The 13,840-nt window shown below is 38.5% G+C and overlaps 1 long non-coding RNA gene across 3 annotated transcripts in view; it reads left to right on the top strand.

Moving 5' to 3' along the window:
• The window catches only part of LOC118251370 (uncharacterized), an 82,627-nt gene that overhangs the window by 25,600 nt on the left and 43,187 nt on the right, over nt 1-13,840 (top strand). For 2 of the 3 annotated variants that reach the window (XR_004779779.2, XR_007709310.1), the window contains one exon: nt 7,438-7,555. This is a non-coding gene — a long non-coding RNA (uncharacterized LOC118251370). Of the gene's footprint in view, nt 1-264; nt 352-2,130; nt 2,225-7,437; nt 7,556-13,840 lie in introns of those variants that run through there. The other variant, XR_004779776.2, reaches the window with a different exon arrangement.

Raw genomic sequence — 13,840 nt, forward strand, 5'->3', positions numbered from 1 at the left:
AGTACAGTAAAAGGAATGCCAAGTACATAATAAAACATAAATAGTGATGTTTGGAACTTTTTTGTTTAGATATGTACAATATGGTTTGAAGCCTCTTCTGATACTTAAGAGTAGCTTACAGGAATAATAATACTAACTTACTACAAAATTATTGCAGGTATGGCTGAGAATTTCATTTGTGATGCCCAAAAGTTTTTAACGAATGTAGTTTTAAGCAGGATATTGCATAATTCTGATCCATTAAAAATGAACCCTTTTTGCCAGATTTGTTTTCTGAGCATGAGGATGACAGTATATACAAGAAATAGAGAGCAGAGGAAAAATGGACTCTTCAAAGCAGTTATATGGATGGTGAGTCCTTGTGTTGTACAGTAGTAGCAGTAAGTTTTTTATTAGAATGAATCGACTGCAGTTAGTTTTATAGAAAAAGAACCATGTGAAAATTATACATGGAGTGAGGAAAAAAGATTGTTAAAAAACATGTAAACTCTATTAGGATTTTCTGGGGTATATCCTCAAATGGTATAAATTGGTATGCACACAGTTAAATCATCACTGCCTACTGAAATTGTGTCCTTACTGAAGTTTTGTCCTTTTTATTAACTATATAATACAATAACAGAGGCTGAAATAGTCTGTTACTTAATACTTGTATTAATTTTACAGCAGAATGGTTATGGAATAGGGTCTTATCATGAGAAATAATTGAGGTTTAATTTATTTTCTTAATTATATAGTATAATATTTATTATTTTTAGATGGAAACACATCAAACTGACCTGAATTAGCACAGGAGAATCAACTTTGGTTATGAGAGTACTGTATTGGTATCACTTGTTAGGTTACAAAACTATTGCTTGTTTAATAGTACTATTATCCTAAAATTTAGGGTTGTAAATTGAAGATAAAATTATTTTTACATTCAAGTTTATGCATTTTTGCTTTGTAGTTTTTGGGTGATTATGTTCTGTTAAAATAACCACTTAAAATGTCTATCTCTGTAATATATGAAGAATAGTGAGGCATAGTGAGGCATAGCTGGAAATGCTAACAAAGTAGGAATAATTTTTCAGCAAATAAATGTATGTAGCCATAAGGAAACACTTGCAAGAGAAGAATAAAGTTGAGTGAATATTGCTACATTGAGATGTGAAAACATACATCATCGAGAAAGTCCTGCAGGAAATAATCATGTGAAATTAGATATTTCTGTTCGTAAACACAGCTTAGGTACATGTGGTCTTGAGAGGTGCAGTGCCACAACCAATTCCATGAAATGCTTTGTGACTGCGTTGCAAACAAGTCTGGCTAAGACGTAAATAGAATATAACTACCTGTTTCTATATAAGGAAGCTAAGGTGAGGGAAGCATAATTTATAAAAAACAACCACCCAGCATCCAGATCCTACAACTCACATGGCTGGCTTGTGCAGAAATAATTTCACAAATGAAAATGGAAGATGCAATATCCATGAAGCTGGTGATGAAGGTTTATTCCGTGTGACTTTCTCTAGGATTATGAGGAAGGATGCTGCTATGTATATGAAAACAAGTGTGTGGAAAGCTTCAAAGAGGAATTTGAATTACATGCAAGAAACGTTTCAAAATAGGCTACAGGAGGATATTTCTGTATAGTACTTAAACCAACCAGAAGAATTAATGATAATTTAGTCCTGGATCTGATTGTGATCAGGAAAAAAAAATCTAAAATGAAGATCTTATGAATGTAGAATACTTTTGCTTTAATAGAGAGACCAGAAAAACAGTAATCAATGTGAAAATCACTGACAGAAAGCTGAAGAGTTTGAAAAGTCATATCAGAAACTGGTTCGGCAATAATGTTGCAATAAAATAAGAGTAAGATACCCCTGAAAATAAGTGTTTAGTGAAGTCAAATACAAAATAATAAAGTAAGAGCTCAGAAGAAGGAACTGGGAATAGGAGCTTTAAGCTTGCTATCAGGCAAAGATAAAAAAAAAAAACTTGGACTATGTGATGCTATCTGAGAAAGCCTAATTACCTGCTTAATTAGGATAGTTTTGCTAATATAATCTTAAAATATATATAATAAAGAAGAAACACTAGAAATCAGGTTTTTTTCAACCTGTAATTTTTTGCTGTTTCCAATAGAGTAACACTGAATAAAAGAAAATCTGAGACCCCTGTCTTCAAATCAGATCATACCCTTGAAAAGGTAGTTGAAGAGACAGCAAACAAAACCGGCAACTGAAAATCCAGAAAAGTGTCTGAAAATATTAAGGGCCCAGATTCTGTGTTCCTGTTCTGCCCGTGGAGGCAGTGCAAAGTTGCCAGGATCTGTTCCCGCTGACCAGGCTGAGAGTTCCCCCGCTGCGGGGAAGTTGCAGCCAGCCTGAAGCTGATCTACGCCTCTCCCATGCCAGCAGCTCTCGTCCTCGGCACACGTTCGGGAACAGGAGCATAAGAAAGTACGCCAAGTCTCTACCGATTTTCAGCTGCCTTTATTTTCTTAGGTGGCATCTGTGCTAGAAAAGAAAAGGGGCCACAGCCCAGTCACGAGTCGGTAGCACGTTACAGCTCGTATTCACATGGCTAACCCTTCTGCCCTCCCGAAGGTAGGGGGGCGATTGTTCTTATCGCCAACTAAAAACAGTCCCTAACCCAATTCTAACCCCGGTCCCACATCTTGCTGTGCCTTAACCTGAGTGCTCCTTGGCCTGGGCCCTCTTTAACAGGGAGCGTGGTGACAAGGGGCAAAGAGTAATGGCTTTAAGCTAATAGGGAAGATTTAGACTAGATGTTAGAAGGAAATTCTTCACTATGAGGGACGTGAGGCCCTGGCACAGGCTGCCCAGAGAAGCTGTGGATGCCCCATCCCTGGAGGTGCTCAAGGCCAGGCTGGATGGGGCTTTGGGCAACCTGGTCTGGTGGGAGGTGTCCCTGCCCATGGCAGGGGGTTGGAACTTCGTGATCTTTAAGGTCCCTTCCAACCCAAACCATTCTATGATTCACTCTGTGATTCATACCAAAGATCATGCTAACTGTTAAATGCCATGGATTCTCACATGGTAGAGCTCAAGCATGTCCCTGGGCCCTGTTTAGCCCAGTAATACAGATGTAACCTTATGAACCACGTCCAGTTGGCAATAATTACAACTGGACTAGCCTGCTCCAAATTAAAATTGTAATGGCTTGAAAACGAATAATTTACAGTTATCCATCAGACTACTGTTGTTTCTACTTGAACAGAAATGTCAATGAATGTAAATTCTGATGTAATCTGTGACTTAAGGAAAGGAAGCGTGGAAAATCAGAAAATAAATCAGTAAATTAAGAAAGTCAGAGGAGGACAGCAAAAGGTAAAGCAATACTTAACTAATGTGGAAGTGTTTTTAAATGGAAACTGGAAAGCTGGGTAAATGCATGAATATTCTTTTCACATACGCACATAAGTGAATATTAATTTTTCAAGCATTCACGTAAGTGAATATTCTTTTCACAAATTCTTTCACAATAAAGAAGTTAGTGTGTGACCATTTGGGTAAAGAGTTTTGGTTCATTACTAAAAAGCAGTTTGGGTTCTACCTCTGTGGACCTCCATGTAGAATAAAAGCCTGGCACATAATGCATTTGGTTATGGTATTTTATTCTGAGACTTTTGAGAAGGACCTGATGCTGAAGTGGGCACACTTCAGAATAGTGACCTCATCCTGCACATGATGCAGTAAGTTCTTTACTGAATATTTATACAGATTTCAGAAAGGGATATGCAATAATATCTTGGGATTAATATAATCTCTGTATTACTTGGACAGTTTTCCAGTATGTGATGTAATTACTATTAGGTTCCAGGTCATATTTTGACCCAGTGAGGTCACCAGTTGTTTTCGTTATTGTTTCTGATTTTACAGGTTGTGGAGAGCTATGTGCAGGATACACAGAAAGGGGAAATAAAATTACATTCACAGGCTACTTTAAGACCTGGGATTAACTGCTTAACTTTGAAGGCAGGAAAAAAGAAAGGAAAATGTGGCAAATTGGACAATATCAGAACATGAGCTGTTAGCATTCAGTTGAATATTGTCATTTAAGTTGCTCAGGTGTAGAGAGAGGAAATAAACTGTGCAAATATGAGCTCTATGCAGATTCTGAAAGGGCGTCAGCTCCTCGGGTGAGTGCTGAGGATCTCTACTTCCTATTTTAGTTTGCAAAGTAAATTCTTGAAATATCTATCCAAAGTACAGTAAACTCAAGAAAGGTATCAGAATGCCATTGGGTTTATGAGAAGAAAGCTGTCCCTCTTCATTTGTGTGTTACATTTGAAAATACATAAAATTAAAGCACTAACGAGTTCTAGAGCTGTATTATAATATGCTGTTATAACCACGCCTATAATGCTCAAGGCATTTCGGTATGGAGTGTCACAGGCAGTTCAAAAGAGAACAGCTAAATGCAAAACAAGGTAACCAATTGTGAAAACTTGCTACATTTACTAAATGTATGTAATCCACCAACAAAGTGATTTTGGTTGGTTAAAGATTTTGTATATATAATACTGACTAAATTCAGTCAGTATATGAGGGACATAAATGAATGAGGCACAAGTTTAGGACGCTGTAGATCAAAGGAAAATGTCCAGAAGTTGAGAAGGGAAGTCAGGAGTAGGTGTTTGGAAACAATTTAATAGGAAACAATTCTTACTGTAACAGTGGGAAGCAAACAGCCCATGATAACAGCTATTCAGCAATAAATTTGTCTATAGATTAAATGTAAAAATTTGTTTGAAGAAGCAGTCCTGAAGAAATGCAGGACTTGCCTCCAGCTTTCTGGAGGAAGAAACTGGCCTTTTCTGGCTTTACTGCATTGCCATCACCTGGATGTGCAACATGACAGGAACTTTGTTGGGAAAAAGCACCTCTACAATGTGAATGCATAACTCTGTACCCATGACTTGCTCTGGCTTCAGTAGAGTTCTGTTCTTGCAAACAGTAGAAATTACATGTTTGAAAAGGCAAGAGAATATCGATGTAAATTATAAGAAAGTAGAATTGCATACACATAGATGGAGAAAAAAAGCAAAGCAAACATCACATTTATTACATATCTGGCTGAAAAAAATTGTTCTTTCTTACACTGACCTTGTAATTTTGAAATGCAAATGCTTTATATAAAATTCTAATACTGTGATCCCCTCAAGTGCAGTTTTAGAAATTAGCATGAAACAAACAAAATATTTGAAGTTGTCCACTTCTTTCTGAACGCGTTACATACTCTGAACCTAATGTCTCAACTGCCGGAACTAACAGTTCCTGTTTTGAGGAAAAAAGTCATTTTACGACTTTTCTGAAAAGAGATAGGGGAAAATATTACAGCAGCTAGCACAGGTAAGACCGTCTGCTGGAGAAGTGTTCATACACTGCTTCTGTGCTCACTGTGAATACGTTCTGTGCCCATCACTCACTCCTGCTTAAATCATCACTTGCTGGGGGGTGCCTCTCTCTTTTTCCCAGAGAAGTGGGGGGACATTATTTTGGGGAGCTGCTAAGCTGGGGTATGGCTAGGAGGAGGCAACTACATCAGAAATTGATTGAAGAGCAGAGGAATTGTAAGCAGGCTTTTCCTGAGATGAGGAATGGGTGGCTCTGAGCCGGGAGCTCTTGAGCTCTTCGTCATCGAGAGCACACCTAGGTATCACGGGATGGGGATCTTTGGCAGACGGGTAGGTTAATTAGGTTACAAAGAGCAACTACTAAATTTCAGGAATTCATTATGAAACTACCCTGTGAATAGACTATATGAATATTAAAAAGCAAAACCAAACCGTAGAAACCACTTCTTAGAAGAACTTTCATATGTGACTGTGGTATAGTTGCATAGTCTGTGCAAGTGAAGTAAAGCAAAGAAGCAGAAAATCTGGGCTAGATGTCATAAACCGCTGCCCAGTTTTCCACTTTTTTCTTTCTTTCCAAGGAAATAATTTGGAGATTCCTGGGATAAACTCGCTTTGGTTAAAAAAAAGTAAAGAGGCTAGATTCTCTAAAGGCAGGCAGCTGGAAATAAATGTGAAGAAAGACAGCCACTGCAGCATTTAAAGCACTTTGATCTGTTATCTTACATCCTTTGTTTTATTTTACTTGGTCCAGAATATTTCGGCTTTATTCAGACAAAACTCATATTGAAAACAGTGCGGAATGTGACATGTGTTTACCACGAACTAATAATCGTGTAATCATCAAAAGGGACTTCACTGCACATTTTAGCTAGCAGCGTTTTTCTACCTCCAATTCAGAAGGCGTTAGTATCTGTTTGGAGACAGCAGAGAGAGAGACGGGCTTTGAGTCAAACCTTCCTTCTGTTTATGCCTGATTCTCAAAGAAAACGTATTTATGCCTGCCTGCTCATTTAGTAAGAATATTACAATTCTTGTTTTAGCTGTTAAACCTAAAAATACAAGTTGTGTTGCTAAATAGAAAGCACACAAAATTCCTATTTTATCCAGTACTTGGAAGGGAAGGGGGAAAAAAAAGAGAACAAGTGAATTACTCTACATTCAAAGAAAATTAAGTGCCATTACTTATTTCCAAAATAGTTACTGAAGAAATGGACGGATTCATTTTGTTTCAGTGGTCCACAAGACCTGCTGTTCTTGAGCACTACAAAATTCCATGTGACATTGATAGTAACTAGTTTTACAGATGAAGCAACACTGAAAAACACTCAGGCAAAATGGCCAGAAAAAAAAAAAGAAGAAAAAAAGCCAGTGAATAAAACTGTTATACCTCTGTGTTAAAATAAAATGTAGAAAAGGCAAATGATTTTGATGCCCAGGTAAAAGTGAATCCATAGGAGAGCACACGAGTGAAAAGGATTTTGGGAAGCGAGATTTATAAGGCAGGTTTTGAAAGAGCTGTGTTTGTTTAGTCTACAGAAGGGAGGGCTGAGGGGAAAATAAAATAATCTGACATCTAAAGATTATTGTGAAGAAGACAGTCATCAATTGTCTTTTGTACCCGGTTGTGGAAGGACAAGAAAAGATTATCTTAATTTACAGAGAAGAAGAACAGGCTACATATTTGTTAAATACTTCTACGTACAAGGACAGTTAAAGACTGGAATTGGGCTACCTAGAGATGCTGGAGCATCTTCCTCACTGGCAATTTAGAACACATTAAACAACAAGTTCCTGCCATCACAGTGCTCTTGCATCTATCTTCTTTCCTAATTCTGTTGGCTCCACTCAACACAATAAATAAAATGGAATTCAAAGAAGTAATTTGAAAAATAAATTCTGGAATGTGGAGATGAAATTGGATAGCCTGCACACATGATAAATTGTCAAAAATGCAGGTATCTTTTTTTGTCAATAGATGTATTTTTGTATTTTGTATGCCTTTTTTATATTTTAATGTTCACCGGTTTCAACTTTGAAGTTCATATGCATGTGATTTTTATTTACAGATCATGGGCAAGGAGAAAACATTTTACCTATTCACGCAAGCAATGCTATGACCCTGCTTACACTCCTTAATCGTCTGGACAGGAAGCTTGGCTTCTGGTTCAACCACATGCTCTTCAGGTATGTATTGCTTTGTTGATATTATGGGGAAATATTCTGCATTCAAAACATATGTAGTTTCTTTTAAGTCATATATAGATAACCAGAGCGTATTATTTGACAGAAAATCTGAGAAAGTCCTAAGCAAAACCAGAACTTTGATGATCAATTTTACTTTCTGTGGTTAACAGCCTATTTTTACTGTGATAAGTAAAGCCTGTTAGTAATAAAAATGAAACCTAGTATCTGTGCTGTCATAATGGAACCCTAAAGTGAAATTAGTTAGTGATATTAGAAAGTATCACTTGTATTTGTGCTCCAAACCTCAAGTTATTTTATTTTCCTGTACTCAAAAACAACATTAAAGAATATGTATGGTTCATGTTACCAGCATTCATGGCCTTGATTATAACGGGAATCATTCATATATATGCTGTCGGTAGAGCATAAAATATGTGACATAAAAGAGCAAGGATATTGAAGGAATGAATATCATTTGCCTATTCAGAGTGCTGACAGAATTCAGTCTGCTCAGAATACTGACTAGCATGTCTGTTCTTTCTAAGAAATTCAATTTGAAGGAAAATGAGAAAAACATTTAATTATATTTATTACTGTGATAAATACTAAAAACACAGATCTGGTAGCTGCTTAAGGACTTATGTGTTCATCTCATACAATAGCTAGTTAAAGTCTTCAGATTAAAATTTTTATTTTGCAGTGATAGTTCTTCTATTTGGTCTGCAAGGGGAGAGGCTATGAGCATTTGAAAACGGGCATTTTTTTGTACCTTCTTCCTTCAAATTGTGTTAGAAATGTTTCAATTATTAGAAGCAGCTGTATTAAAAACGTGAATAGTACACAGAGACTCAAGTGACTTCTGCTCAGTCAAGATTTAAGTAAGAAAGTTAAAAAGAGAGGAAGATTTAAGTAAGAAAGTGAGAGAAGTAGCCCCCCTTCACTTTCGCAGATCTGTCTTGTTATCTTGATATAAAACCAAGGGGCTTGGGTATAAGTTTCCTGTTTCATATGGCACATAAATCATCTAGATTTACTTGCCTTTGGCTTATTTATCTATTTTTTTTAAGTAAGATACATCTACTTATGTTATTTGAGAATTAACTTAGAAGGAGGACATCAAAGTCTTCAAACCTTTATAATAAAAGCCAATCCAGAAAAAGATTGTTTTCAATTCGATGTAGTTAATTTTGGGAGTCTTATTTACCAACAGTAATTGATGGCATTTTAAGTTTGTTTGCTACAGGCAAAGTAACCGTATGTTAAAATTCCCACAGAAGTGTGGAACAAGCATATGAATCACAAACCTTTGCCATCTTTATATTAATATAGTTTAGAAGAAAAACAGTTTTCCTCAGAGAAGCTGTTGGAGGAACATGTCTAGCAAATAACCTCAGAATGTTTAACTCACACTTTTTACAAGGAAAGGAAAATAAAATTTCTGGATAGAACTAAAATACTGCTTTATAAACGGCTCTGAAAGTTGAGTGACTTGACTTCTCATTAAAATCCAAGAAGTAGCTTGTTGTCCAGGATGTTTCATGAAGAGAGAATAGTGGTTTTAAATTGTGAGATGCTTTAATGAATAAAACAAATTGAGAAAAATGCAGAACTGCTAAGTCTCCTTTTACTTACAGTTGAAATCTAAGCTAGCCTGCTTTTACTTGTCAGAATTTGCTCTTCAACATGGCTATTAATTCAATAAAATTAGTAATTGAACATTCACATTTATAGTTTGAAGTTATAAAATATGAACTCTATTTTCTGCATTCCCATTTAATATTTTATTGATCAGTTAATCCTTTTTTCTGACTTAAGAAAATATTTACTTAACCAGAGTGGATTTATTAGGAAGAAAAATTTAGTTTCCCTGCATGTCTTCAGAGGCCCAATGCAGCTATTATGGAAATCAACTCCCAGCAAGGATCTATTATCTATTTTGGATAGTATGATACTGAGAAAAATGTACGGCTAAGAGTATAGAAGGCTCTAACCTCCATTTTCAAAGGTGCCAAATAATTTGTCATTTGATAATTTTGAAAAATTTTCTTAAGGCTTTCTTAAGATTAAATAAGGACATTCAGAAACAGTAAGAATAATTAAGGGGCAGTTAGGGAGAAGAAGAATATATGCAGTTTGATTGAGGTAAACAACCACAGACAAATAAACTGGAATGATGTAATAGTATTTAAGTTAGCAGGAGAACATATAATTGGAATGCGTGTGATAGAACTGGGAAAACATGATGTGCAGTCGTTCTGAGTTAAGCTATCTTAACCAATTTAATAATGTTTTAAAGAGATGCTAATCCCCTATTTAGCATGATCGAAATCAGACTGGACGAAGTGCTAGAAACTTCAGAAAGACAATCCTATGGCTGGGTATAGGTTGGAAACTATAATCATTGGCATTTAAAAGTTCAGGAGTTCTTCTGGCCAGTTTTGAGGAATAAGTAAGAGAGGGTCAGAATTAAGAAAATCTTTTCTCTGGAGTATTAGAGATTGTGTTTGTATGTAGTTTTGGGCTCCCCAGAGTAATATTGTGATACACAGGACCAGTATAAAGAGAAGGATGCTCTCTTAATGCAGTTTGTGCGTGTGTTAATTTGTACAGCCCAGCTTTCCATCTAAGTTTGCCCAAGCACAGAAAGTTATTTTAATTGCCCAATTTTTACAAAATACATGAATAACTCATCTGGGATGCTTTTGGCCCTTTCTTTGAGTGCTTGAGTAGACAGATTTCATTGCTGGTGTGTATGCGCCCTGTGAGTACAAGGCCAAATTATTTGGACAAGCAGAGTCTATTTGATGCTATCAGTGGACTGCTACTTGAAGCACCCTCGTGTTCTATATCCTCGGGGCATTAAATAGCGGTGTGAGTACAAACATTCATGATTTCATTATTTCCATCCTACCACAAAGATGGAAATGGTGCAGTATATGTGCTGTGTGATTCTTTTAACTTTACAGGTAATACTACAATTAATTTCATGCAGTAAATTAGGTCTACCTAAGGACACTAAGAAATACGGTTTCAATTAACATACTAGATATATCTCTTTCTATAGGGATAAGAGAGTTGAAAGTTACTGGGGTTTAATGTTTTCCCTAGCATGATTCTTCAGGACCTGTTTATGACAGTGCTGTTACTGGAGAGGTACATGACCCACCATAACATTTCCTTTTTCCAAGAGGAAACGTACAGTGGAGGAAGGAAAAAAAAAAACAACACAGTTTGTTTCTAAATTCCATGAGTAAAGCTCCAGTTATGCTTTAAGACAGCGTCTCTCACTAAGTGTCCTACAAGCTGTGATTCTGGGCTCCTGGGACACATCTGTTGCCACGGTCTGCTCGTACTGACAGGGAAGTCTGACGGAAGCAGGAGAGGCGTGATTCCAAGCACGAGCTGCTGCCCCTGCACGTAGCAAGGGATAAAAGATTCGCCAGCAATACGGTGCATCTTTGATTCATGTGTTTTAAGTCCAGGGCCTGAAAAGACCTATTCTAGTGCTTGGATGCTCCCCGCAGGGACCTCGATAGACACTGGCTTTGTGCTGAGTGCCGTATGTATTTAGAGCCCTGGTGTTGGCGATCACCTTTGTAACTTCTGTGCCATCTGACTCATAGTGCTGAGTGACTCCTGCCTTTTCTCTTACTCCCTAACAAGTTATCCAGCCTATCAGAAACAATAAACACCAGAAATAGATTCCCTTTTACGACTGATTGCAGAAGCAAACGTACCACTGCGGATCAGCGACAGAACCTGCTGTGCCTCCAACTTTCTTTACAGGAAGGGTGAAGGGGCTGGCTGTCCAGCGTGAGCCATCAGTGCCTCGGCACTTTCATTTGCTGTTTCAAATTCAGGCTGGAGTAGTATCCATAATCTCCTAACCAACCGCTAATCCTCAGGGATTTTGAACTGTCAGCCTGCAAGATGTCTGTTTTTTGACGTAGGGGTCCGTGCAGCAGATTCCTAATAGGAACACTGGACTGCTCTGCGGAGTGCTACCCTTCACGAGTCTTCCTCGTGAACCAAGGGGCATTTTTCTGTCGTTTTGGTGTTCCACCTGCCTCCTCCCCCAAAAGCAGTTGTCATCGCAGCCTGCCTCAGAAGATAAAGAGCTGAAGCACTGTGCCACCACAGATGATTGATTCTGTTCACACAGGTCTGAAACTGTAGGATCTGTAGTTCTCAGACTTAAAAAAAGCAGCACCACTGATTTGAAACACTTGGCTATGGGGTTGCTGTCACACACCATGTTATCAAGAGCTTTCTGCTTCCCAGAGGACAGATTCTAGATGGCGACAGGTCAATTAAATCCACTTCTAAGTCATCTGCTAAGATCAGTGAAAACATCTCGGCATTTATAGTCTCTTGCCAAACATTCGGCACTTTGTCTACGTTCTGACTGAAGCTGCAGCCCTGTCTGACACGTGCCACATCAGATGGCTACGGTACACAAAGAGGTCGTCTTCTCCTGAAACTTTGGACAAACCAATCACAGATACTCAGTACGGTGTCGTCTTCATGCGTCACATCTTGGGTGTGCCAAGGGTTGGGGTGACAGACAGGTCTATTCAGAGATGGGGGTTTGCTCACATTCAAAACCTCTGTGATGCTCGAGGGATGCTTGGACTCTGTAAACATCTCTGAGTCAGGACCCTCTGCCTTGAACAAAAAGTACGCTTGGTTTTGTTTTTCAGGGACTTGCCAAACAAATGCGGATAATCAAAGTGATAATTATGTTTTGTCAACAAGCCAGCAAGGGGCAAGACCATCCTCAGGAGCTTTCCTATGACGTATGGCTCTGAATTAAGCCAAGCAGAACCAGGCAATGGTTAGGGTAAGAGCTGGTAACGTTAGAGGCTCTGAACCTTTCTAACCTTCAGCACATCATAGCAGGGAGCCAACAGCAGTGACCTGTCTTCCAGAGTTACCTTTATCAAATGGGGACTCCTAAACGAGCTCTTGTTCATACCAGACAAGAGCAGGTGCCCCGTTCTAGCAAGAGGGGTACTGACAGTTCCTGGAACAATGTTCTTTTTACCTGCCTAGGAGCACGAGTTGTGGATGCCTTTTCCTTTCACCTGTCTTTGGGTCATGAGATAGCACCTTTCAGTGCTATCTTTTTACCTGCTTAGCCAAACATATTCTTCGGAAATAAAATCAGATCCTGTGGCCAAACCCAGTCTGATTGTAGCCGAGACTGGGTGTTGCCTAGGTGAAACCTAGTGACAGACTGTTTTGCAACACTACAGATTATTTTGTAATCCACAAAGACTTTGTAATCCACACTTTAACTAGAGTTGCAAACCCAAAGGAAAAGACTTCCTGCAGAGTACCCTAGCATCTTCAGCATCTCCCTTAACCTCTTGTTTCAGTCCTACCAGCCTGTGTAAGAGATTTGACACTGACTGGAGTCTGCATAATTTCTCTCAGAGTTCACCTAAGAGTTCATTTTTCTGCAGTAGCTGCCTATCTTCCTCTGCACCAGGACACAATATACCTTACCTTGCAGTAAAAGGCTCTGTTTGTATTTTTACCTAAGGATGGAAACGGGTCTCACCTATCCATCTTACAATTTTTTACTAATAGAAACTGGGCTTTCCTGTCTGCTCGGGAAATATTCCTGCTCCTTGTTAAACCGTAGCAGGGAAAATGGGAGTGTACTCTACGGGCTGTGAATCTTCTACTGAAATACTGGGAAACTCTCACAAGCTTCTGCTGTTTTAATTGTTATGTCAGCTGTGCCTGTTTAAGGTCTACTGCCAAACTCGAGAAACAATGCCCCGCTCCTTTAGAGGAAGCTTGAACTACTTTATCTTCTTCTTTTTTTTTTTTCCTACTTCAGTTTTCAGCTAAAGTTTACGTCGATTCCTTGAGCTTTAATTCTTAGCGAGCGATTTTCTGAGAATGGGGCTGGTTTCTGTCGATTGGCAATGTTTCTTCTCTTCATTTCCACTCCCTACTATCCTTTTAGATTCTGCTCGCAGAAAGACCAGCAGGGTTTTAAGAGCACAATATGCATGACTGCGTCTTTTCCTCTAATGCATCTTCCCTAACAGTGGGAAAGAGTGGCTCTCTCCGAATGTGCTCAGCTGAGCTTCCAGTTCCCTGGGATCTTGGAAGGAGTTCTGTGCAATAGCAGCTTCAGCATCTGCCACGGAGAGCGGGTAAGCTGGTGCCTGATCGCTAGAGCTAAGAAGAAATAGATTTCCAGCACAGAGGCAACGGCTTCTACTGCAGAGGCTTTAATTACAGCACCCCTCGAACATTTCTTCAAAATAG

This window comes from Cygnus atratus, chromosome 1 (genome assembly GCF_013377495.2).
Source record: "Cygnus atratus isolate AKBS03 ecotype Queensland, Australia chromosome 1, CAtr_DNAZoo_HiC_assembly, whole genome shotgun sequence".
In the NCBI taxonomy this organism is placed as follows: Eukaryota; Metazoa; Chordata; class Aves; order Anseriformes; family Anatidae; genus Cygnus; species Cygnus atratus.